The sequence below is a fragment of the Lissotriton helveticus genome, chromosome 3_1 (genome assembly GCF_964261635.1).
Source record: "Lissotriton helveticus chromosome 3_1, aLisHel1.1, whole genome shotgun sequence".
Taxonomy (NCBI): Eukaryota; Metazoa; Chordata; class Amphibia; order Caudata; family Salamandridae; genus Lissotriton; species Lissotriton helveticus.
The window spans coordinates 1,304,385,814-1,304,411,719 of NC_136061.1; positions in this window are offsets into that span (position 1 = coordinate 1,304,385,814).

Sequence of the window (25,906 nt, forward strand, 5' to 3'; positions counted from 1 at the left end):
AATCCTAACTTTACTACTCCTAAATGCCTTTTGTGAATGCCGAAAGTCATAAATTTAGGATTTTGTCTCAGATTACGTTTGTGAGTCGGCCCATAATTTCTAACATATCTCATCTGAGTGGCTGTCTCACTGTCTATATCGGTGTGTGAGTGGCTGAAAGCCTGGCTGTATTCATGTGTTAGCAGGTATAAGAGTAGGTATATGAGTGTGTGAGTGGCTGTGCTAGTGATCGTTTTGGAGAGTGAGGTGATGTGTGAGTGGCTCTATGGGTGAGTTAGTGGCTGTATGAGAGGCTGAATAGGTGTATGATGGGTGTGTGAGTGACTAAATAGGTGACACAGTGGCTCTGTGAGTGGCTATATGGGTGAGGGAATGTGTGTGTGAATGGCTGTATAGGTGAGTGAGCAGCTGTTTGAATATTTAATTGGGAGCTTTAAACAATGTTACAAGATGGCTGTTTATGGGCTTTGCCAAATGAACTATATATATTTCATGACCTTTGTAAATATGCGGCGTTGAACTCATGAGTATTATTTCAATGAGTTTGGGCATGTGCATCGTATATAATGAACTGTGCACCAATGAATTGTTTATATTGTAAATATTGTTTATTCATTGTATATATGCAGCATTTTTCAGCAACCATTTCTTGAATTGGGAGCGTTAAACAATGTTGCAAGATGGCTGCTTTATTCTTACTCACTTTCGTTACGATACATGATGATGTTGTATTCTGCTTTCTACTTTAATGTATGTAAATCATGAGGAAAGTTTATGGATGTTAGACCGCGAAGAAGGCGAAAGCCAAAACGCGTCATTTCTGCAATTAAATCCACACTTTTGCAGTACATTGAAGTGTCTGGTACCCTTACTTATAAGGAGGGAGTACTATTTGAATCTATTCGGGTTATCCGGTAACCCGTACCAGACCGCCCTCTGACAGCCTCTGCGAACCAGAACAGGGAGCATATGTGTGTGTGTGTATATATATATTCTCTCAAGCTCCAATTGTACCGCAAATCCCAAGGCACTCGTGGGCGGGTGCTCCAACACGCCGGTACCCCGAGTCAAATCCAGGCTCAGAACTTTGTTGTATTTTCAAACACAAAGCAGAAGCACTCCGTGGTGGGCGGTAAAAGTTATTTTAATCCAGCAAAAGGCAAAGTGTGTTCAGACGCGTTTCGGACGTCTAGTCCTTCGTCAGTGTTTAACAGAGTGTGTGTGAGGTGGCTGTATTTAAAGCAAAACCAAAGGCGGTGATGGACGGAGCGTTGACAATACAAGCACTCACCCCCAGTCAACTGATCTGGGTTTAATCCATCACCGTTCTTTAGCCCACTCTGCCACCCCAGTTCAGACATGGCCATATGCAAATCAGTCTGACCCTGTGCCTTATGGGAACAGTCCAGCCCGAACTGCCAAGCCATGTCTTCCCTGGACCGGAATCAAGCTTCCCAGGACCGGTTTCTGGCATTACAGCCGTCTTCAGTCGGGCTTGCTTGACTCCAGTGGCAAAGTGAGCAAGAGACTCACGTCTGAGCATACCCTGCAAACTTAGGGCGAACAAAGAAAAACCAAAGGTGATGATGGACGGAGCGACATCAGTATTGAAAGCGATGACGGCTTAAGACCTCTCATATAGCATGCAAATCGCGCGGCCATGATAGTACTGTTTACATACAGGTATTTGAGTATTCAAAACGCTACAAATGAAAGCGCAAATCTTACCAATTATCACGCCGTGTATAGGCAAAAGCGCCGCTGTGAGCCGGTATAATTAACAACCATCTTGCCGTGTATCTGCACTGTACCGGCTGTCACTTTGCATGCAAGAAAAAATGTGTGTGGCCAAATAAGTGGATATGTTATGGGACATGGCGATTGCCAGATATTTCATTCTAGTATCACAATTCATCATCAGCATTATTTACATTCATCTCAGCAACCTGGAAAGGCAATCATAAGTCACAATAATAGTGATAAAAAAAATATACAATGTTACAGTTTCAGCAATTAATCATATGTCCAAAAACGAGATTAGATGCATAGTATGGGTCCACATCCAGTATTCATTCATAGTCATCTATGTCTCATTTACCCAAGTGTGCTGTTAATTCTTCCCCACTATTCATCCCTTGCGGGGTCTTGGTTTCTAAATCGATGATATAGCATGACTCTAGTCTACGCAACTTGAGAAGTCTATTGCTTCCTCTAGGTTGTGGAGGTACGTGATCTATCCCCCAATATTGTAATAGATCCCTATTACTTCGGTGCATTTTAGCAAAATGACGGGCAACAGGGTATGTACCATCTCTATTTGTAATTGCACGTTGATGCTCCAAGATTCGTAGTTTCACACTGTTTATCGTACTGCCAATATATTTAAGGCCGCAAGGACATGACAGACAATATACTACGTAAGGAGTCGTGCATGTAATGAATTTCTTGATTTCTCTACATCTAGGTAGGCCCGGTATGCTATAATTGAGTACTCTCTGACTATTTCCGCACGCTTTACATTTTCCGCAGGGGAAAAACCCCTTCATCTCTGTTAGGGTACCAATATTCTTAGATTTGGGTGGCATAAGATGGCTCTGAACTATTTTATCCTTAAAGGATTTCAACTTGCGGAATGTGATCAATGGACGTTGTGGTACATCCTTACCTATCACAGGGTCAGTTTGCAGTATGTGCCAATTTTTGGGCAGTGTTTTTCTTAAATAATTGGCATCATCCGAGAAAGTGGTGATCATACGGAATTTGTTAGTTATTTGGGTTGACTCACATGTTTTCTCTTTTGCAATAACAGTGTTTCCCTAGGGATTCTGAGTACCTTCTTATGGGTTCTTTCCAAGAGGATGCTGTCATAACCTCTGATTTTAAATCTTTGAATCGATTTCTCAGCTTCCTTAATGAAGTCACTCTCAAGTGAGCAATTCCGTCGCAATCTCAACAGTTCCCCATAAGGTATACTGTGCACCAGACTCAAAGGGTGGCTGCTCATAGCATGTAGTATGCTATTTCCGGCAGTGGGTTTTCTGTACAATGCAGTATCTAGTTTTTGATCATCATTATTAAAGACCCTAAGATCTAAGTAATGGACCTCCCTACTGCTCATCTCATAGGTGAAATTTAGATTTAGATTGTTTCTATTCAAAGCAGCCACAAAGTCCTCTGCCTCGCTGGAGGAGCCCCTCCATACGAGAAAGAGATCATCAATTTAGCGTCGCCACGCCACTACATTCGCTGTCCATTTTGCATTCTCGCCCGCGAGGGCCACATGCTCCTCCCACCAGCCCACGAATAAATTTGCGTAGCTGGGGGTGAAGCAGGTTCCCATCGCAGTCCCGGACACTTGTTTGTAATAGGTTTCTTGAAACATAAATATGTTGTGTGTTAGGCAGAATTCTAATAGCTCTATTAGCATCACCCCATGTTCTGTGTATTTGGCTGGTCTCTGGTTTAGAAAGAATTGTACTGCCTCAACCCCTTTAGCATGTTGAATGCAAGTGTACAAACTTGTGATATCAAGAGTCATAAGTGTGTCATTAGAGTCCTAATCAACAGTTGCTATTTGACTAATAAAGTCTTTCGTATCTCTCACATACGATTTTAGCTTAGTAACATGGGGTGCCAAAAAAGAGTCAATGAAAATGGAAAGATTCTCTGTTAGTCCGCCCTTTGAAGAAACTATAGGCCTACCAGGAGGTGATTTAAGATCTTTATGCACCTTTGGCAATTGATAGAAAGTAGGCACTATTGGTTTGGGATTCCTTAGGAATAAAAATTCATCCATATCTACCATATATCTATTGCGCCATTTGTTTAAAAGATCATGATACGTAACCACACTCTGCAGATATTCCTCTTTATTCGATTTGACATAATCATGTGAATTCTCTAATTGTCTCAGTGACTCTTGGCAATACTGTTGTCTACTTAACAGCACGATGTTTCCACCGTTGTCTGAGGGTTTTACTATTACATCATCTTTCATCTCAATGTCACGAATGATGTGTGCCTGTGTGATAGTCAAATTGTTTTTGGTGCTTTTCATCTTTTGAGTCACTCTAAATTTCTTTAGATCCAAGATTACCGCCTCCGAAATCCACTGCGGATGATGTCACATATTACAATATTCATGACATGGTCAGTGACATCACTGATGACATCACTGATGACATCATCCAGTGAATGTGTGTTTCTGAAAAGTAAAAATATGTTTTATATATTGAAGAATGGGTGGATGTATGAGTGTCTGGATGAAGGATATAGTAGGTGCGTGACTGACTGTATGAGTGAGTGATTAAATGTGTCTTACTGAATGCATCGGTTAGTGACTAAACTGTCTGAATGTGGGCATCAGTATGTCTGTTGTTGTGTAAGCTGCTGCATGTGTTGATCAGTAGCTATATGAGTGGCTATATGGGTTATTGATTGGTTGCCCAAGTATTTGTATGTGAGGGTGAGTGTGTGTGGGGGTGGCTGGGAGGCGTGTGACTCTGTGCATATATGTGTGAGCAGTTGATTCACTTGGAATATGGGTTCAATAGTGCATGTGGAAAGAGCTGTATGGGTGGTTGACTGTGTGCATGGGTTTGTTGGGGAGTGAATGGCTATCTCAGTGCTCCATCTCCAAGTAAGTACATATGTAAAACACAGTGCATGTGAGAGTTGGCATATATAAATGACTATACATGACAGCCTGTGATTGCGTAAGTGACTGTATGGATCAATGTGTGCTTGTATCAGTGATTGTAAAAGAGAGTAAGTATGTGTTAGTATATGTTTGAATAAGTAACGTTTAGTGTGTAGTTGAGGAAATGGGAGTGTGATTGATTCTGTGCATAACTGACTAGGTGTGTGAGTAACTCTGTAGATGAGTGTGAGCGTGTGAGTGTCTGTATAGGTGTATGAGTGGATATGATAGTGTTCTATTGATGAGTGACTGTACGTATGAGTGGTTGTGTGGGTGAATGAGTGGATGTGTGTGTAGTCCTAGAAATCAGTGAGTGCGTATGTAGTTACTGGTATTGGTGTGTCAATAATTTCAGGAATGGTAGTTTGTATTTAACACTGGGTGTATCAAAGGTTAGATTAGAGTGTGAGGAGGTGCATCGTATTATCACATGGATGAAGTCATCAGTGATGTCATCAGTGATGTCATTTGAGATGTCATCAGCGATGTCATCAGTGATGTCACTGACCATGTCATGAATGATGTAATATGTGACATCATCAGCAGTGGATTGCGGGCGCGCGAGTTATAGTGAGTCCAACTAACTATAACGTGGGAATTTCAATGGTTTTGAGTGAGTAAAATGTTCAGCTAACTATAACTGGTGTGAAACCTATGTTTTTTTCAGTGAATTTGAAAGGTTTTTTAAATGCTAATTCCTAACTATAACGAGTGTGAAACCTATGGTTTTTTCAATGAAATTCGAAGGTTTTTTAAATGCTAATTCCTAACTATAACGATTGTGAAACCTATGTTTTTTTTTGTGAATTTCAAAGGTTTTTTAAAAGCTAATTCCTAACTATAACGATTGTGAAACCTATGTTTTTTTCAGTGAATTTCATTGTTTTTTAAAAAGCAAATTCCTTTGTATATCGACTTTGTAACCTACGATTTTTTTTTATTTGCTGTTTTTTATAAGTATTAATTATATATATATTTTTAAAAAAATATTTGTTCAATGTATATTTTTTGTTATCATTATTTCCTGGTGCGCTCAGGGTGCGCGTACCGGTAAGCTCTCCCGAGAGCGCACCGAGAGCGCTATGTCTGCGTTCGTAAAAAAAATATGTATGAAAAGTAAATAATAATGCAAGACATTCAGTACCATACTTATATAAGCAGTATTTTTGATTTACGAAATGAAAATGATTTTGCATTTCCGTAAAGCTACCAAAACGTCACTCAGGCGCGCCGCGTAAGCGCCCCCGGAAGCGCCAGCGTACGTGCCGCGTAAGCGCCCCCGGAAGCGCTCCGGAGCGCGTAGCATAAGCGCGTCAAGTCATGTGACCTTAAAATAACACTTTTCATTGGTTCAGAACATTTTTTTTCCAAATATTGAGAAACCCACCCATTTCTCTCACTATCGCTTTGTACTTGGAGGGAGCAAGAGGTGTTCTGTGCATTATCTGCTTCTCAAAGTTTTCTGATCTACAGCAATGGCTGCAAGGGAGTCATCCAGCAGTGATTCTGATGTTTTTTTGCCTGAGGACCCTCCTCACCACAAAACAAAGGACCACTTCATTTGGAAAAAAAATTCCATCCCTGAAGAAAAAAAAAAAGGTTAATGCTGCTAAGGTAACCTGCCAGATATGTGGTACTATTTTATCCAGAGGCAATCCTAATAAGAAATATAGCTTTGGAAATGCCACCTTAATTAGGCATGTCCAGAGAATTCACCCAAATCATTTTGCCAGGGAGAGTGTCAGGGACCTGGCACGGAATTTACCAAGAGATGGCGGCAGCACCTCCACTGGTGGAGCAACACCTTCGGGAACAGCACGTGCAAGAATGGTCCCTAACGTGCAGCCGGTCTTTGCAGGCATAACATTTCTATGCGTGGACTGTGATGAACTGCTCTGTTATGGGGAGCAGAGCGTTGAACTCATTGCTATAAAGAGACAAGAACACCGCTGCCCTCCCCGTCCTTAATTTTACACATTTTTTTCGCTCCTATTGAGCTGTTTTGGAATCCCTGTTTTTGTTTTTCCCCTGAAAAAAATACAAAAAAATATAAAATCGTTATAAAAAAGTATAAAAAATAAATTTAAAAAAAAGAAGAAAAAGAAAGTTCTTTTCAGAACTACCTCCAATTCTCAAAAAAGAGCTGTATTTTCACTCTAATTTTTTACACAGTTTTTCCCCGTGGTGCGCTCAGGGTACGCGTACCGGTAAGCGCCCAATAAAAATAAAAATAAACTAAAACTTTTTTTGCCATTCGGAGTCCTCCTAGGCCCCCCTGATAAAACATAAGGGGGGGCAGGGTGTCTCTACCCTGCCCACTATCAACGTTTTCCACTTTTATTTTTCACCTCTTGTGTCTCTGTTCTTCAGAGTCACAAGATGGCGGACTATGCAGACCATTTAGAATGTTTATAGACACCCAAGAGCCAATTAGCTTTTGAAATTTAGAACCAATTAAAATGTTTCTTTGGTTTTCAATTTGTGTGTGATGAAGTTTCATTGGTTTTCTACATGAATATACATGAAAAATGAGAGGGAAACACAGCCATTTTGTGATAGTACTCTTTGAGGTACCTTTGTGAGGAATTTTTGGTGGTCTATTTCTGGTGTGAAATTTACAGAGTACTAACTCTTCTACTCCTCTCTAAAAGGTGAGTTGTTAATTTGTAAGGGGAATTTAATACTTGTTAAAACTAGTTTTATGTTATCTATTACTAAAAACGATAAATTAAAGTGATTTTTTTTTCTGCAATTTACAGCAAGAAATTTGAAAAGAATATGGATCTCAATGAGGACACCGTTGATATTAATTTTGAAATTTCTGCGACTTTGGTTGAGACGAGTTTTATTAGGGTCTTGAATGATCCTGTTGATAACACTATCCATGAAGAAGACCTTTTTTTGAGAGGAGATGGAATGGGATTTTAATGATGAGACTTTGGATGCTGAATTAATCGAATGTTTGGACTATATTGAGTTCCAGAAGGAAGTACAGTTTTGGTCATTCAACTATGATTCGGCACGTCCAGAGGAGGCACCCCCAGAACTATGCCCGGGAGAGTGTCAGGGCTCTGGCACAAGAGGCTCCAAGAGATGAAGCCTCTACTTCAACTGGAGGAACAACTGCATCGGTGAGGGGGCGACCAGAGCAGCTGATCCCAAATATTCAGCCTGTTTTTAATGAGGCCTCCATCAAATGCAAAGATTGTGTTGCCCTACTTTGTTACGGGGAACAAAGTATTATGATAATTGTTCAAGCATTAGAGAACCACCGCTGCCGTCCCCAGTCCTAATTTTAGTGAGAGAGAAAAGGAAAATGAGTGAGGGAGCAAAAAAAGGGACGAGAGGGGAAGGGAAGTGAAGTAGGGGGATTAAAAGAAGGTGAGTGTGTGAGTATAACTAAGTTATAGGGAGTGAGCGTGACAGAAGAGGAGTGAGAGACTAAAGAGACGGAGAGAATCAGACTAAACGAGAGAAAATGAGGTAAGGGTAGTGTAGAACTAAGAGGATATAGGGAGTAAAACAAGGAATTAGTGAAGTGGATTAAGGAGAGTAAGGGAAGGGAAAACAGTGAAAGAGCGAAGGATGGGAAGAGAGGAAGGAATGTAAAGGAGAAGGTCTGAAAGAAGATGAGTGTGGGAGTATGGCTCAGTAATAGGGAGTGAGCATGATAGAAGAGGAGTAAGAGACTAAGAGGATGGAGAGAATGGGGGTAACACAGAGAGAGTGAGAAAATCGGAGTGAGTAAGTTAGAGGACAGAGGGATTGACAGAAGCAGTTACTGAACAACAGAAAGAGGAGTAAGGGAAGGGAAAAGAGGGAAGGAGTAAAGGATGGGAAAAGAGAGGAAGGAAAGTAAAGGAGAAGGTCTGAAAGAAGGTGAGTGTAGGACTATGGCTGAGTTATAGGGAGTGAGTGTGATAGAAAATGAGTGAGAGACTAAGAGGACAGAGAGAATGAGGCTAACAGAGAGAGAATGAGGGAAGGGGAGTGTACAAATAAGAGGACAGAAGGAGTAAGAGAAGGAGTTAGTACAGTGGAATAAGAAAGTAAGGGAAGAGAAAAGAGTGAAGGAGCAAAGGAAGGAAAGAGAGAGGAAGCAAACTAAAAGAGAAGGTCTGACAGAAGGTGAGTGTGGGAGTATAGCTGAGTTATAGGCAGTGAGCGTGACAGAAGAGAAGTGACAGACTAAGGGGATGGAGAGAATGACGCTAACAGAAAGAGATTGAGGGAAGGGAAGTGTAGAAGTAAGAAGACAGAGAAAGAAAGAGAAGGAGTAAGTGAAGTGGAGTAAGGAGAGTAAAGGAAGGGAAAAATATAAAACAATGAAGTAAGAGAAGAGAGAGGAAATAAAATAAATTAGAAGGCCTGTTTTTCCCTGTGGTGCGCTTCAGGGCCTCATTTATAAGGTCATGCGTCACTTTTACGCCGCCGGTGCGTCACTTTTTGTGACGCACCAGTGGTGTAAAAATTGCACCTTGTTGAATCATATTTACAAAGTGGCGCATCTAGGTAGATGCGTCACTTTGTAACCCCTGTGCCACATTATACCTGCACCAGGTATAATGTATGCAAAGGGGGCATATTGACGCAAAGAAGGGTCGTACAAGTGACGCAGTGAATCTATGAGATTTCACTGTGTCACTTTCAGGACGCTGTTGTGTCAAAATCTTGCGCCTGCCTCACAGCAGGCATAAGACTGACGCAGGCCATTTCACATGGGTCTTACCCCATGTGAAAGGATGCATTGCTGGAAATTTTTTTTTACTATAATTTTTTACACTGTTTTTCCCTGTGGTGCGCTTCAGAGCCCCATTTATGAGGCCATGCATCACTTTTACGCCGCCGCTGCGTCACTTTTTGTGACGCACCAGTGGTGTAGAAATTGCACCTTGTTGAGTCATATTTACAAAGTGACACATCTAGGTAGATGCGTCACTTTGTAAACCCCTGTGCCACATTATACCTGTGCCACGTATAATGTATGCAAAGGGGGCGTATTGACGCAAGGAAAGGTTGTAGAAGTGACGCAGTGAAATCTATGAGATTTCACTGCGTCACTTTTAGGACACCGTTGCGTCAAAATCTTGCGTCTGCCTCACAGCAGGCGTAAGACTGACACAGGCCCTTTCACATGGGACTTGCCCCATGTGAAAGGATGCATCGCTGGAAATTATTTGTGGGTAATAGAGAAAGAGTGAGAAAAGGGGAGTGAGTAAATTATAGGACAGAGGGTTTGAGAGAAGGAGTTAGTGAAGTGGAGTAAGAAGACTAAGGGAAAACAAAAGAATGAAAGAGCAAAGGATGGGAAGAGAGAGGAAGGGAAGTAAAGGAGAAGGTTTCAAAAAAGGTGAGTGTGGGAGTATGGCTGAGTTATAGGGAGTGAGCGTGATGGAAGAGGAGTGAGAGACTAAAGAGACGGAGAGAATGAGGCTAACAGAGAGAGAATGAGGTAAGGGGAGTGTAGAAGGAAGAGGACCGAGGGGTAAAGACAAGGAATTAGTGAAGTGGAGTAAGGAGAGTAAGGGAAGGGAAAACAGTGAAGGAGCGAAGGATGGAAAGACAGAGGAAGGAAAGTAAAGGAAAAGATCTGAAACAAGGTGAGTGTAGGAGTATGGCTGAGTTGTAGGGAGTGAGCATGATAGAAAAGGAGTGAGAGACTAAGAGGACAGATAGAATGATGCTAACAGAGAGAGAATGAGGTAAGGGGAGTGTACAAGTAAGAGGACAGAAGGAGTAAGAGAAGGAGTTAGTACAGTGGAATAAGAAAGTAAGGGAAGACAAAAGAGTGAAGGAGGTAAGGGAGGAAAGATAGAGGAAGCAAACTAAAGAAGAAGGTCTGAAAGAAGGTGAGTGTGGGAGTATGGCTGAGTTATAGGCAGTGAGCGTGACAGAAGAGAATTGAGAGACTAAGGGGATGGAGAGAATAAAGCTAACAGAAAGAGATTGACGGAAGGGGAGTGTAGAAGTAAGAGGTCATAGGGACTTAGAGAAGGAGTTAATGAAGTGGAGTAAGGAGAGTAAAGGAAGGGAACAAAATAAAACAAAGAACTAAGAGAAGAGAGAGGAAAGAAAGTAAAAGAGAAGGCCTGAAAGAAGGTGAGTGTAAGAGAAGAGTGTGAAAAAAGAGAGTAAATGTGGGGATTCAGAATAAGAATAAGTGAGGCAAGCGCAATAAGGGAACGGAGGTGTGGGAATATCAAAGAAGAGTAGTGAGGTTATGGAAAACAGTATAGAGAAAATACATATTGTACATCAAACTTACCTTATAAGTAATGTAAATTTAATATCATATTTCCATTAAATTTTATATCTGTGAAAGACAAAAAAAATTAGAATATTTATAATATATATTTTACAATACAAGCAAATGAGCTTGAGACAAAAGAAGTGAAAAAGTGAGAAAATAGAGGTAGTGAAGGAAACACTGGCAGAAAGAAACTGAGTAAGAGATCAAAGAAAGATAAGTAAGGGAGTGTGGGTGAGTTTTAGAGAGTAAGGATGATGGAAGAGGAGTGAGAGAATAACAGGATCGGAAGACTGAAGCTAAGAGACAGGGAGTGACAGAAAGGGAGTGAGGATGTGAGAGAACAGAGGAAGTGAGAGAAGGAGTGAGTGTAGTGTAATAAGGTGAGTGAGAGAAAGGGAATTATTGAGGAAACAAAGAAAGAAAACAAGGGGAAGGAGAGTGAAGTAGAGTGACTGACAGCTCGAAAGTAGTGAATGGGAGAGAGGGAAAAGACAGTGAAGGAGTGGTTAATGAGAATAAATGAGGAAAGTGGAATATGGGAAGAGAGGTGAGGTAGAGTGAAAAAAGGCCAGTGGGGGTGAGTTAAGAGGAGTGATAGAGGGTGGAAATAGGTCAGTGAGCATAAGAGAATGGGAAAATAATATATATTTAATAATAATTGATATTACAAAATTATTTCAACATCATGTTAAATGGTTTATTTTTGCTGTTCTCAGAATATATTGAATTTCACTTAAAACAGTGACTTCAATAGTACTCATCATATAACAGCGGGCAAAAAAAACACAATCAAAATGATTGTGTTTAAAAAACCCATTGAATAATTTCTTAAATAATGTACAATTTTAAAAACCATATCTAAACTCACTTTTGATCCATCCACTTTTCCACGAGGCCAAAGAGTATATGGAAAGTTATTTTCTCTGGAAATTAGTCCAGAGTATTCTTAATGTCTCATTTGCCCAACTTTCTGAAAAAAAAGCTCCAACATCTTTTACATTATGAAACAAGAGTTTTACTTCCACCTCTAGCTTATTTTTTATAAATAATTTCTATATTACTCACAGCACACACTATATAATAAACATATACTATCTCTATGAGAACTACATGTTTTTTATTACCTTCATCTTCGCCGCGGTTGGCTTACAACCGCGGCGGAAAAGCACTAATATGGTGACGGTGTCTCTCAGACACCGTCAGCCAGATTAGGATGGGCTCTGAAACATGCTTTTCCGCGGCGGCTTTTCCGCCGTGGAAAAGCATGTGTAACTTCACTGTTGAAGTTACACACGTTGCGGGCCCCCTAAGTGAAGGGGGGGTGGGGGTGCACATGGGGGGTACCTATGGTACCCCCCTGCATTTGTATGCAGAAAGCGGCAGGCACCGGTGCCTGCCACTTTCTACATACAAATGCAATGCGTGCATTTTTAACATTGCTGCGGGTGCAGCTTGAAGCCGCACCCGCCGCAATGTTAAAAATAGACCACCCTGGCGGTCACATCCTAATTGCACAGGAGGGAACTCCGCAGCCCATGCGGAGGTTCCCTCCTACTCTATGGTGGCGGACGGACTCAGGTCCGTCCGCCATCATAATGTGCCCCTAAGTTATATTAACTGCTGCAATCTTCATAGGCCAATTACCTTCCCTAAAATTTAGGTTGTAAGAACACTAGGTAAGAATTTAGTAAGTCAGAAGGCAAACGTTGTTGAAAGTCAATTGAGTATCATTACAGAGCTTCCAACCTTTTTCACATTTTAAATAACATGTGTAATGTCCTGATGTTGTTGAAGGACCATCATGGTAAATAATTGCTGCAGTTGTAAAGGTTCTTCCTGAAATTGATAACTGAGAAGCCACAACATTTTTAATTAATGTTGTCAATTTAGTTCCATCAGGTCTACATCGTTGGAACATTAAAATAACATACTGTCCATATCTTCTTAAAAATAAAGTTGATAACATTGCAGATGTACATTGACTACAGACCATGTTTTGATTTGCTGCTCTAACTAGATTATTAAAAGACATTGATTTGCAGCCTGGTAAAGTCAAATATATCAATCTTTCAGTGTCTACTGTAGTACTACTTGAAAAAGAGCAATTGTCACAGTCATGTTGCCATTCATAAGAAAGGCCAAAAAGATTTTCTACTTCTACACATTCATCTTGCAAAACAACAAGCATATACATTAGAAATTCCTGATAATCTTGCTGAATATTTTGTGAAAATTGATTTAGACCAGAACATATGTCTAAAACCTTTCGAATTTTAGAAACACTTTGTATTTTTGTTCTATCACTGCTACATTTCTCTAATACAGAATTTAATAAACAACAAAGTGTTTGATCACGATTTTCAGCAATCTGTTCTTTTACAGTTTGGAGAAAAAACCCAGCATTAACCACTACATTAGCATAGCAGTTGACACCAGAACTATTTTAAAATTGAAATCCAACAACATCTTTAACAGAATCCATTTCCTTTCTGCTTACAATTACTATTTCATCTACTTTTTTTTCTTTTTGCTACAACTTCACTACAATTTTTCTCATTTCTTCTTTTTCGGCCTACCACACACTTTTCAAACAGAGGATATTGAGGTAAATTTGGAGCATACTCTCTTCTTATCCTATTATATTCTTTTACACAATTTAGATCTGCATTAATCTTTGTCTCATCAAAATCAATCAAGTACAATCCAGATAAAGTTCTGACTCGAGATAAAGCAACATATGCCATGCCCTCCTTGAACACAGAATTTCCAATATTCACCAAAGCACTATCAACACTTAAACCTTGAGATTTATGAATAGCTACTGCATATGCCAAAGAAACAGGAAACTGTTTTCTGCGGACATATAAATCTTTCACTAGCAAAAAGCGATCAGAACAACGACTGATTTGTTGTACTTCTTCAATACCATCAAATTTAATTTTTATAAATTCAATTCCATCTCTATTTCGGTAATTCACAAAATCCACAACATGACCCATTTCTCCATTTACTAAACCTCTTTCCACATGTAAATTACGTTGTAAAATTATACGACAATTTAAAGATGCATACAGAGTCTTTTCCATACCAGCAGTTTTAGATATTGTCTTCTCTAAAGAATCCAATTTTGATTGCAACTTTTCAGACAAAACAATAGTTGCTCCTTCATGTTCAATTTTATCAATAGCTTCCAGTTTCACAATTTCTTGATTTTCCAACTTTAACATTTTGATGTTGAAGATTGAACATTCTTGCAGAGTTGGCATCACGCATATGACAGATTTGTTCTCAGGAATTTTCTTAAAAATATTCTCTGGGAGAATATTTTCCTTTGGAAACAAATTTGAAATTAATCGTCCATGTAAAGCTTCTTTGCCATGCTCAGTTAGTTTCCCAATTCTTACATCTTGTAGAATATTTTTATAATCTTCATCCTTTGCCTGTCGCATATTTTGAAGTAGTTCTGCATATTTGAAATTTAGCCATATGTTAACAGTTCCAATGCTTCCTAAGCACTTCCTGGTATCTTCATGCGTAAGCATTTTAAACACTGGCTGTCACTGGAGTTAGTTGCAGTAGATCTCCAAAAACAATGATGTGTTTGCCTCCAAATAACACATCATAGTCTGTTTTAAGAGTTTCTTGCATTCTTAAATGCACAAAAGCAAGCATTACATTTGATACCATGCTTACTTCATCAATGATAAGAAGTTTCATTTTCTTTAGGACTCTTGAAACTTCACAACTAGCTTCTCCAGATAGCTTGTGGTATTTTAATTTGTTATCATGCTCCACTGGCAGCATCAATAAGCGATGTAAAGTAATCCCTTTAATGGTGTGTGCTGCCAACCCAGTTGGAGCAGTAACAACACAAGAGAGCGATGACTCCGTTGTTTTCTGCAAATATATTGCAATTCCCAGTTCCTGCTTCTCCACTCACATACAGTCAGATAGGTACAAATAATGTACATGAGCACTCTTTTTTCTCATGAGATAAACCATGCTCAATTTGTTGTGTGACTTGATCATATATTTGTCTCTGCTCAACGTTTAGTTCTTTTTCCAAATCTTCTAAGTCGACTCCATCCTCCTGAGCTTGTGCCATGCCTCTTTCAACTTCATCCATGGCAGTGGCAGCTTCATTTTGTATATTTGGTCCTCCTAGTGGATCCTGACTCAATGAAGCAGCACTCTGACTATCTTGAGAACTGTCTCTAGCAATCTCTGCTGCAATTGTAGCTTCTTGCTGTATTTCCTCGTCCAACATTTGCAGATAATTTGAAAAAACAGGACATTCTATCGTATCCTTGGTTGCATTGAACAAATCTTCATAAGTAAGAAAATCTCCAAGTAGTTCCTCTTCTCTACGCCAAGGCTTAAAGAGTTGCAAAAGAGCTAAGTAATAAAATTCCCTTTTTTCTGGAGAATCACAACTCAATTTTCGATGAATAATCGAATGGCCTTTTCTTTGTGTTTACTAAACAGCCTTCACATACAATTACAGCATATACACCTTTATTGATGTATTCTGTGACGTTCTTTTTAAAAATGTAGGTTTGCAGAACTTCATAGAGACAAGCGTTCTCAAGGTGAGTACTTTTATTTGGATAGTATGTATCCAACATGTTTGTCTTCAAAATATCTGTACTGTCTGGTTCTTTCTCCGCCAAATACTCTATTTCTTGTACAGATTTCAAAACTCGGTTTCGTGTTGCAGCAAGACCTAGACTCACCCAAATGATGGTTCTAGATTTGGCATATAGACTTGCTGATGACAACCGATCAGAACATTCATACGCTCCAATTTCTCGATGCGACAACATCTTCAGACTGTAACTGTATAATTTTTTGCTTAGACTCTTTTCATGTGAAATTTCCTCCCACATTTCCTTCAGTTCCGTCTTTTCTGACTTTGTGATGTAAGACGTCACATATCGAGCCACAGCAATAGAGTTGTCAGCCACATATTGAATATCCATGTTAGCATTCCACATAGACAAAATGACTGGGTTGTAGTCATTTATAAATTTGGATTCCTCATTTCTTCTTAGGTTGTATGTATTTTTGGGTGATTTTCTTGTCACAGTATGTCGCAGAGAAGACATAAATTTGTTGACTCTTCCTTTCGATGTTACTGGATGTGGAAATGCAAAACGACATTTCGTGTAGAACTTGTCCTTGGATTTGTATTTTCGACGACAGTATTTCCCACAACGATGACTTTGAAAACGTAAAACTTGGTTTCTTAAATTGTTTTCTTCTGTACTTTTCGGAACAGCACATGTAGAATACTGCTCAATGAAACTCATCACTTTCTCATCTGAATCTGTTCCAAATTTAGGTGCATCTTTAATCCATAGCAGCATATGTATATGAGGAGCACCTCTTGCTTGATAATCCTTTCTCCAAAATAAATCCAACACCTCTCCAAGCAGAGGATTTCTTTTGTTTGTAATAAAAGACATCATAGCTTCAAACCTATGAATCAAATACCTGCATACATTAACTGGATCCAAAGAGCACAGTTCTCCAGGTGTCTTGTATTCAATATTTTGAATGTTTCTATTTGCCTCTCGTAGAAATTCAAGTAAGTCTTCCCAAGCATACTCAGCACAGCTAAGAGTGAGGAACCATGGAGGAGTTCCTAAGTTTCTTAGCATATATTTCAATTCCCCATGACGACAGTACCAATACTCGTTAGTACCACGCTGACATGCCATGAGATTAATTAGCTGAGATTCCAAAACACTGTCTTGCAGTTTGACTTTATCCATAAAATCCCTTGCCAAAACATTTTGTAGATGTGCTCCACTTTTCAGTATATGGTTTACTGCATAGGAAAGTCCAGACAAGTCACTCTCAAACAGTAGATGGAACAAATATGGAATGCATTGACAAAACCTTGGATCTTCTGAATATAATCTTGAAGTCCGGTATTCAGATGCAGGAATTTGAACATGTCGGTCGTCATATCGTCCACCTTCACCTGTTGGAAATAACTGTGGAAAACAACGAGATTCTAAACTTTCTTCCCATACACTAATGGGACTTCCTTCGGCTTTTTTTTTCTTCTGAAACAAGTCAATAGCATTCCCCATTACTTCTTTGGAATGCAATGGATGAACACTATAATGTTCGTAAATTTCTTCACTTCTAGAGACATCAACTTTTTCTATTTGTCCAGCAGAGACATCAGTGTCGTCTTGTACAGTTGTTTCCTCATCTCCCACATACACATTTCTATAGTACTGATTATTTTTTACCAAATACAACGTTGCCTTCTTGACTTTCCTAACATCCACTAATTCTTGCCAGATTTCTTTACTTTTTGTCGGAACACCATTAACTAGAATAACCAGAGGTTCCTCTTCTACTTTTTCAACACCAATTGTATCAATATTTTTCTTAAAATCTAGAGGCAAATTAACAACTCTTCCCTTTAATCCTCTCTGTAAATCTGAAGGAGGCAATTTCCCTGTCTTAGGCTCCATGCGAACAGTAGCCTGAAAAGTATGTACACATTGAATCAGAATAGACTCATAGGTATTTAAATCCATCAATTCAGAAGGAATGTCTACCAACTCCATATTATTATGAACAGCTCTAGCAGGCATTCTGTTTTCATTTAATTTATTATAGCAATATGTACAAATACGTTGATCAGAGCCCAGATCAAAACAATTTTCAACCAACAAATAAGTTGCAAAATCCTTCCAATCATTATTATTTATCTTTTCGCTTTTTACATATAAATCAACTAATGTAGTCTGATGCTTATAATGAGTCCGTCGACAACAAACACAAGAAAAATTAGGCCTTTCACGTGAATTCACTTTAAACTTTATAATTTCATTTTCAAATTTTTCTGTACTTAAAATCTCTACATTCTCTTCTACATTATCTTCTATTACTGTATCAATTTCTGCACTAACCTCTTTTTCACCAAAGTAACAAAACTCAATTTCATCACAATTGTTTTTGACATCTAATTCAGTTCCATGCAAAAGAGCACTATTTACTTTAGTTTAAGTGCTGGACTTTCTGCATAGTACAACCTTCTCACTAATGTCCTCACTTTATTATGATGCACTGCTAACATCCTAAAATGGTGAAAAACACTCTGACATACTTTTCTTGAAAGACAAGCCAGTGAATGCCCTTGCAAACCTGTTTTTTCTCTCACTCTACAAGGATCTAACTCTTGTAAAATTTTCATTTTTTGTTTCACACTTTTTTTAGTATATGTCCGTAAGAAATTGCGAAACAAATCAATTGATTCCTGTTGGACACTACAAATACTACTAAAATTCCATGTATATACTGGAGCCTTAGGACATCTCCCTAAAACTTCATCAGCTAACACCTCTTCTGTATTTCTAGGCACAATCTCTTCTTTTTCAACCAGACAACCGTCCTTCACCTCATATGCTCGACCACTGGTGTCAACTGCATGCACCAAATCCTTATCTTGAAAGTAAATTTCTTCATTAAAAAAATGGCTCAGAACTTGAACTATGCTTCCATTCTCCAGAAAAAAATCACAGAAATTAGTTCGATTAATTACTCTCCTCCACCTACATTTTGATTTGAACACATTGATTATTTTATCAAGTGTACGAATTCTATTCATTACTAAACAAAACAATTTATTTTTCACTTTAAATGCTTCATCCACGATCTTGACTATGTTTTTTTTCTTGTAAAAAGCAGTCTCTTTTTTTATACCTTTTTACATTTTTTAATACATTTGTTACTATTCTGTTGTAAAACATTCGTCTACGTATTTCAGAAAACTGCTTGCTTCTTTGTTTGATATGCAAAATGTCATCTCCTTGTACAGATCTAACATTTTTAGAAGGACATCCTGTTTTCTTCGAAATTACAGGTATTTCATTGTTCTTTCTAAAAAAAATGTTTGGGGGGGGCATTTCAATAACTTCCTGAGAACATTTTTAGTTTGCTTACCAGGAGCATTTTTTTTTCTCTGAAGATTTTATTTTGGTTGGTTGTTGATTTTCTTTTCCTTTAGTCCTTAATTTTCTTTTATGAATTTTTTCTCTTCTTTCTTTAGAAGGCATCTTTTAGTTTGTTTGTATAGATGATTATAATCTGTAGTAAAGAAAAAATAACATATTATAGACCAATACAAACATATTACACATCAATTACAATAAGTAAACAATATAAACACTAGTATACAACAAAAGGCTCATTTACATTACATGTGCTTTCTTTTCTGTCAAAAACGATTAACTAATTAATTTTTATGTCTTGTTTATATATAGCTGGTCTGTTTTTGGCCTGTACATATTTTGAAATAATATAAGGAAAGACACACATACTGCTTGCAGAGAAAGAGATGGTAGATTACATGTAATATGGTGGACATGTGCCTAACATCACACCAAATCTATTGCATTTTCAATGCTTGTTTACTATGGCTCCATCAAGAAGGCATTCAGATGTGTCACACATTTGCCATAAAATCTAAATGTTAGCACTCTAGTTGCTCCTTATATCAAGCTTCAGTCACAGTGTGATCTTAGGCACATTAATAGGATTTTAAATATAATGTACCATGTGTGTCTCTGCCAACAGTATGTGTGACTCTGCCTAAGAATACAATGATGGGTGAATCAAGCTTCACTTACAGTGTGATCTTAGGCTGATTAATAGGATTTTAGATATAGTGTACCATGTCTGTCTCTGCCAACAGTATGAATGACACCGAGGGCGAGATCTATTGCATTTTCAATACTTGTTTACTTTGGTTCCATCAAGAAGGCATTCAGATATGTCACACATTTGCCATAAATTCTGAATGTTAGCATTCTAGTTGGTCATTATATCAAGCTTCACTCACAGTGTGATCTTAGGCAGATTAATAGGATTTTAGAAATATGTGTGACACATCTGAAGGCCTTCTTGATGCAATGTTTCACATGGGTGCAAGCAGAAAATGCATGCAGAATAATAAAATTGGCACCCAGACAAGAATATGAAATGCTGTGAGAGATGTTTAAAGGTTTTTTTAATGGCATAAATTGAGATAGAATATACAAAAAAAGACAGGCATATTTACAAGCTGCGTGCGCAATCTTTTACATTAATGCTGGTCCAGAGATAATGTAATGGTTTCATTGGCATATTTACAAGCTGTGTGCGCAATATTAGATATAATGTACCATGTCTGTCTCTGCCAACAGTATGTGTGACTCTGCCTAAGATCACAGTGATGGATGAATCAAGCTTCACTCACAGTGTGATCTTAGGCACATGATCATAATATTAGATATAATGTACCATGTGTGTCTCTGCCAACAGTATGTGTGACTCTGCCTAAGATTACAATGATGGGTGAATCAAGCTTCACTTACAGTGTGATATTAGGCAGATTAATAAGATTTTAGATATAATGTACTATGTCTGTCCCTGCCGACAGTATGTGTGACTCTCCCTAAGATCACAGTGATGGATGAATCAAGCTTCAGTCACAGTGTGATCTTAGGCACATGATCAGAATGTTAGATATAATGTACCATGTGTGTCTCTGCCAACAGTATGTGTGACTCTGCCTAAGATTACAATGATGCTTGAATCAAGCTTCACTTACAGTGTGATCTTAGGCGGATTAATAGGATTTTAGATATAATGTACCATGTCTGTCTCTGCCAACAGTATGTGTGACACCGAGGGCGAGATCTATTGCATTTTTTATCTTTTTTAATTTTTTTATTTATAAATTTGCCATTAAAAGAAACCTTTAAACATATCTCTGGACCAGCATTACAAGCTGCGTGCGCAATCTTTGACATAGCTGTGTGTTTATAAGCTAGATTTCTTTATAAATTGCGCAAGAGTCTTGTAAATATGCCCCTCTTTATCTTATATTCCATCTTAATTGATACCATTACTGAAATACTTTATGCATCTCCCACACCATTTCATATGGTTTTCTATCTGCTATTCCTATCCCTCTCCATACATTCACTGCTTCCACCCATACTAAAGGTTGCACAAGGCGCTTCAAAAAAAGGAGCATATTTACAAGTCCAATAAAACCATTACACAATTTCTAAACCAGCATTGAATCCAAGCATAAAAAACAATTTATAAGGAAGTCTACCTTATAAACACACAGCTATGTCAAAGATTGCGCACGCAGCTTGTAAATATACTTCTCTTTTTTTGTATATTCTATCTCAATTTATGCCATTAAAAGAAAGATTTAAACATCTCTCATGGCATTTCATGTTCTTGTCTGGGTGCCAATTTTATAATTCTGCATGCATTTTCTGCTTGCACCATGTGAAACATTGCGCAAGAGTCTTGTAAATATGCCCCTCTTTTATCTTATATTCCATCTCAATTGATACCATTACTGAAATACTTTATACCTCTCCCACACCATTTCATATGGTTTTCTATCTGCTATTCCTATCCCTCTCCATACATTCACTGCTTCCACCCATACTAAAGGTTGCACAAGGCGCTTTAAAGAAAAGAGCATATTTACAAGTCCAATGAAACCATTACACAATTTCTAAACCAGCATTGAATCCAAGCATAAAAAACTATTTATAAAGAAGTCTACCTTTTAAACACACAGCTATGTCAAAGATTGTGCACGCAGCTTGTAAATATCTTTTTTGTATTATCTATCTCAATTTATGCCATTAAAAGAAAACTTTAAACATCTCTCACGGCATTTCATATTCTTGTCTGGGTGCCAATTTTATTATTCTGCATGCATTTTCTGCTTGCACCCATGTGAAACATTGCGCAAGAGTCTTGTAAATATGCCCCTCTTTATCATATATTCCATCTCAATTAATACCATTACTGAAATACTTTAAGCATCTCCCACACCATTTCATATGGTTTTCTATCTGCTATTCCTACCCCTCTCCATACATTCACTGCTTCCACCCATACTAAAGGTTGCACAAGGCGCTTAAAAAAAAAGAGCATATTTACAAGTCCAATTAAACCATTACACAATTTCTAAGCCAGCACTGAATCCAAGCATAAAAAACAATTTATAAAGAAGTCTACCTTTTAAACACACAGCTATGTCAAAGATTGCGCACGCAGCTTGTAAATATGCTTCTCTTTTTTTGTATATTCTATCTCAATTTATGCCATTAAAAGAAACCTTTAAACATCTCTCACGGCATTTCATATTCTTGTCTGGGTGCCCATTTTATTATTCTGCATGCATTTTCTGCTTGCACCCATGTGAAACATTGCGCAAGAGTCTTGTAAATATGCCCCTCTTTATCTTATATTCCATCTCAATTGATACCTTTACTGAAATACTTTATGCATCTCCCACACCATTTCATATGGTTTTCTATCTGCTATTCCTATCCCTCTCCATACATTCACTGCTTCCACCCATGCTAAAGGTTGCAGAAGGCGCTTCAAAAAAAGACCATATTTACAAGTCCAATGAAACCATAACACAATTTCTAAACCAGCATTGACGCCAAGCATAAAAAACTATTTATAAAGAAGTCTACCTTATAAACACACAGCTAACATTATGGAAAAAGGTAAAAATATAATTCCTTAATTCACACAGACACTCACTATGATACTAGTCAAAAATCTTTAAGCTCTCTATCTTTTTAAAACAATCATTACTCTCCTTTAAAAATGCTTTGGAAGATATAGAACAGTGTCAGTCACACTCAACAGATTTTCTTAAGCAGAATCTCTGAATAATGCTACCTTCACTGGAGCCTTTCAATAATGGCACAGATTCTTTTTCATTTCAGACCCATATTCTTGTACATAGCCAATACAAATTCAAAACCAAACTGCACATTTTAATTGGTTGTACATTTCAAGCCTTTGAAACTCACATAACATTCACCCATCCCCCCAGTGCTCATTTACCCTGTAATCATGGTAACTCCCTCTTAAACCAGCACACAGTTCACAAGTTCATCATACTATGTTGCAAAACAATCCTTCAAGGCTGTTTGACCTCTCAAACTACTAGCTAATGAAATGCAATGTTTCTTTAAATGACTTTTTCTCAACCATTGAAATGACTTATTACAAAAAAAAGCATGCACCCTAATTTTCAGTGGAGATTTTTAACAAAGCTCCAATCATTTATGGTTATTCAACTGCACTGATTCACAACCACTTTTGTTCATAATCAAACTGCCATTTCATTTCCACAACTCATCTGACTTGAAGCACATCTACCTTCACAATGACAAAAGTCTGGTTTGTGGGTCATAGCTATGTCCACTGGAGTAAAAAATACGCAACTAACAGAGGTATTTACAATCTTGATTTACCAAATGTGGACATTGTATGGATTGGACAGAGAGGGTTGAGGAGTCACCAATTGATACCATTGGTAAAATCCTTTATGCATTTACTACACCCTGACCTTTTAATAGTGCGCTGTGGTGGAAATGACTTAGGCACTTTGACTGGTGTAGGTCTGGAAATGCTTTTAAAGGACATCTTTGGGCAATTGATGTCACTTTTTCCAAAAACTGCCTTGGTATTTTCTAATATATGCCAAAGGCAAAAATGGAACTTGTCCAACCAATTTTGTCCACAGATTGAGAAAGCAAGAAAACATGTGAATAAATCTATTTCTGCTTACCTCAGAGACTATGGTATGGGTTCCATTTACCACAACAACTTGCGTTACAACATGCAATACATCTATAGAAGAGATGGTGTGCATTTTACAGATGAGGGGAATAGAGTTTTCCTCTTGAATATAAGACTCTGCATTGGTACCTACTTGTAGGTACAAAAAACACCCACTTAACACAACAGCTCTTTTCAGAGCTAACTTACCTCTAAACACTCTGCATTATTTTTTTACTTCATTTTTTTACACTGTTTTTCCCCGTGGTGCGCTCAGGGTGCGCGTACCGGAGTGCGCACCCGGGAGCGCAGCCAGTGCTTACCCCGCGAAAATAAAAAAAATAAAAAAGTTTTTTTGCCCTTAAGAATCCTTATAGGCCCCCCTCAGAAAACCTAGGGGGTCAGGGGGTGTCTACTCTGCCCCCTTTTAATTATTTCCCCCTTTCTTTTTCACCTCTTGTGTCTCGATTCTACCAAGACACAAGATGGCGGACTCTCCGGACTGTTTAGAATGTTGACAGACACCCGACAGCCAATCAGATTTCCGCTTGCGCACTCCCGTAGCGCGCCGGGTGCGCTCCCCAGTACGCGTACCTGTAAGCGCTCGAAGCGCACATATAGATATATATGTGTTTTTGAAGTTAATTTTCGTAAAAGCCACTGGAGCAATTTTCACCAAACATAGCAAAGGCACATCTGCGTACCAGTCCCTACAATTTTGCCAAGTTTGCCATAATTCCGTTCAGCGGTTCGGGCTGTAGACTTGTCAGACCGTCCTATGGAAGTTAACATGGGGAAAACACGTTTAGGGACCCCCTTTTTTTCTTAGCCCCCACTCCACGAATCCCCCCGAAACTTCCAGGGAAGGAGCGGAGCGGAGCTGGCCAAAATTTTGGAAAATGACACGCAAATTCCTCACCGGGCGCCAGAGTTATTCCCAATAGAATGTTGCAGATTTCCTATGGTAGCCAATCCTAACTATAACTACCTACTGGTGACCGCCAGTAGGTAATATATATATAAATATATATATATATATATATATATATATATATATATAATATCGCGCTGGAGACCCCCACACCACAATGCAGATCCGGTTTACATTGGTCACCGCCTTGAGTGGATTTCTCGCTTTCCAGGTTACTGGGATTAAAAACTGTGGTCCACCTCCAAATGCCGGGAGTGACAGAGGCGATACAGCGGATTTATCTGCTAGATGGGTTAAGCAATCCCTTGCTGGTACCCCCGCGGACATATCTCCTGGCAATGTTGGAGGAGGTGTGATTGGGGATATGGGAGACGTGGCCACTGGCTGGAGGGAGAACTCAGAGCATGCAATTTTGACCCCATTACTGGATGACGACAAGAACAGTGCATTCTGGAACTTGGAGGCGCCATTGGTGTAAGGCGCGCCAGAACTAAGTCAGGTGTTGGAACATACTCACCTGGGGGGCAGCAGCTCATTAGTTAAGTGAGAGGGCGGGATATTTAAATCGAGCTGTGACGCCCTGCTCTCACACAGACACGCAAGCGGCGCTGACGAGGCGGGATGCCGAAATGCATACGCCGCAAGAACGTTGTGCCTGTTCACCTCTGCAAGAGCAGCTAAATAAAGTCTCCCTATCTAATCCTCAAGTGGGTCTCGCTTCTTTCGTGTGGAGAAGGTGTTGGACATGTTAATGCGCGAGTGGCCAGTATCGCGCTGGAGACCCCCACACCACAATGCAGATCCGGTTTACATTGGTCACCGCCTTGAGTGGATTTCTCGCTTTCCAGGTTACTGGGATTAAAAACTGTGGTTCACCTCCAAATGCCGGGAGTGACAGAGGCGATACAGCGGATTTATCTGCTAGATGGGTTAAGCAATCCCTTGCTGGTACCCCCGCGGACATATCTCCTGGCAATGTTGGAGGAGGTGTGATTGGGGATATGGGAGACGTGGCCGCTGGCTGGAGGGAGAACTCAGAGCATGCAATTTTGACCCCATTACCGGATGACGACAAGAACAGTGCATTCTGGAACTTGGAGGCGCCATTGGTGTAAGGAGCGCCAGAACTAAGTCAGGTGTTGGAACATACTCACCTGGGGGGCAGCAGCTCATTAGTTAAGAGAGAGGGCAGGATATTTAAATCGAGCTGTGACGCCCTGCTCTCACACAGACACGCAAGCGGCGCTGACGAGGCGGGATGCCAAAATGCATACGCCGCAAGAACGTTGTGCCTGTTCACCTCTGCAAGAGCGGCTAAATAAAGTCTCCCTATCTAATCCTCAAGTGGGTCTCGCTTCTTTCGTGTGGAGAAGGTGTTGGACATGTTAATGCGCGAGTGGCCAGT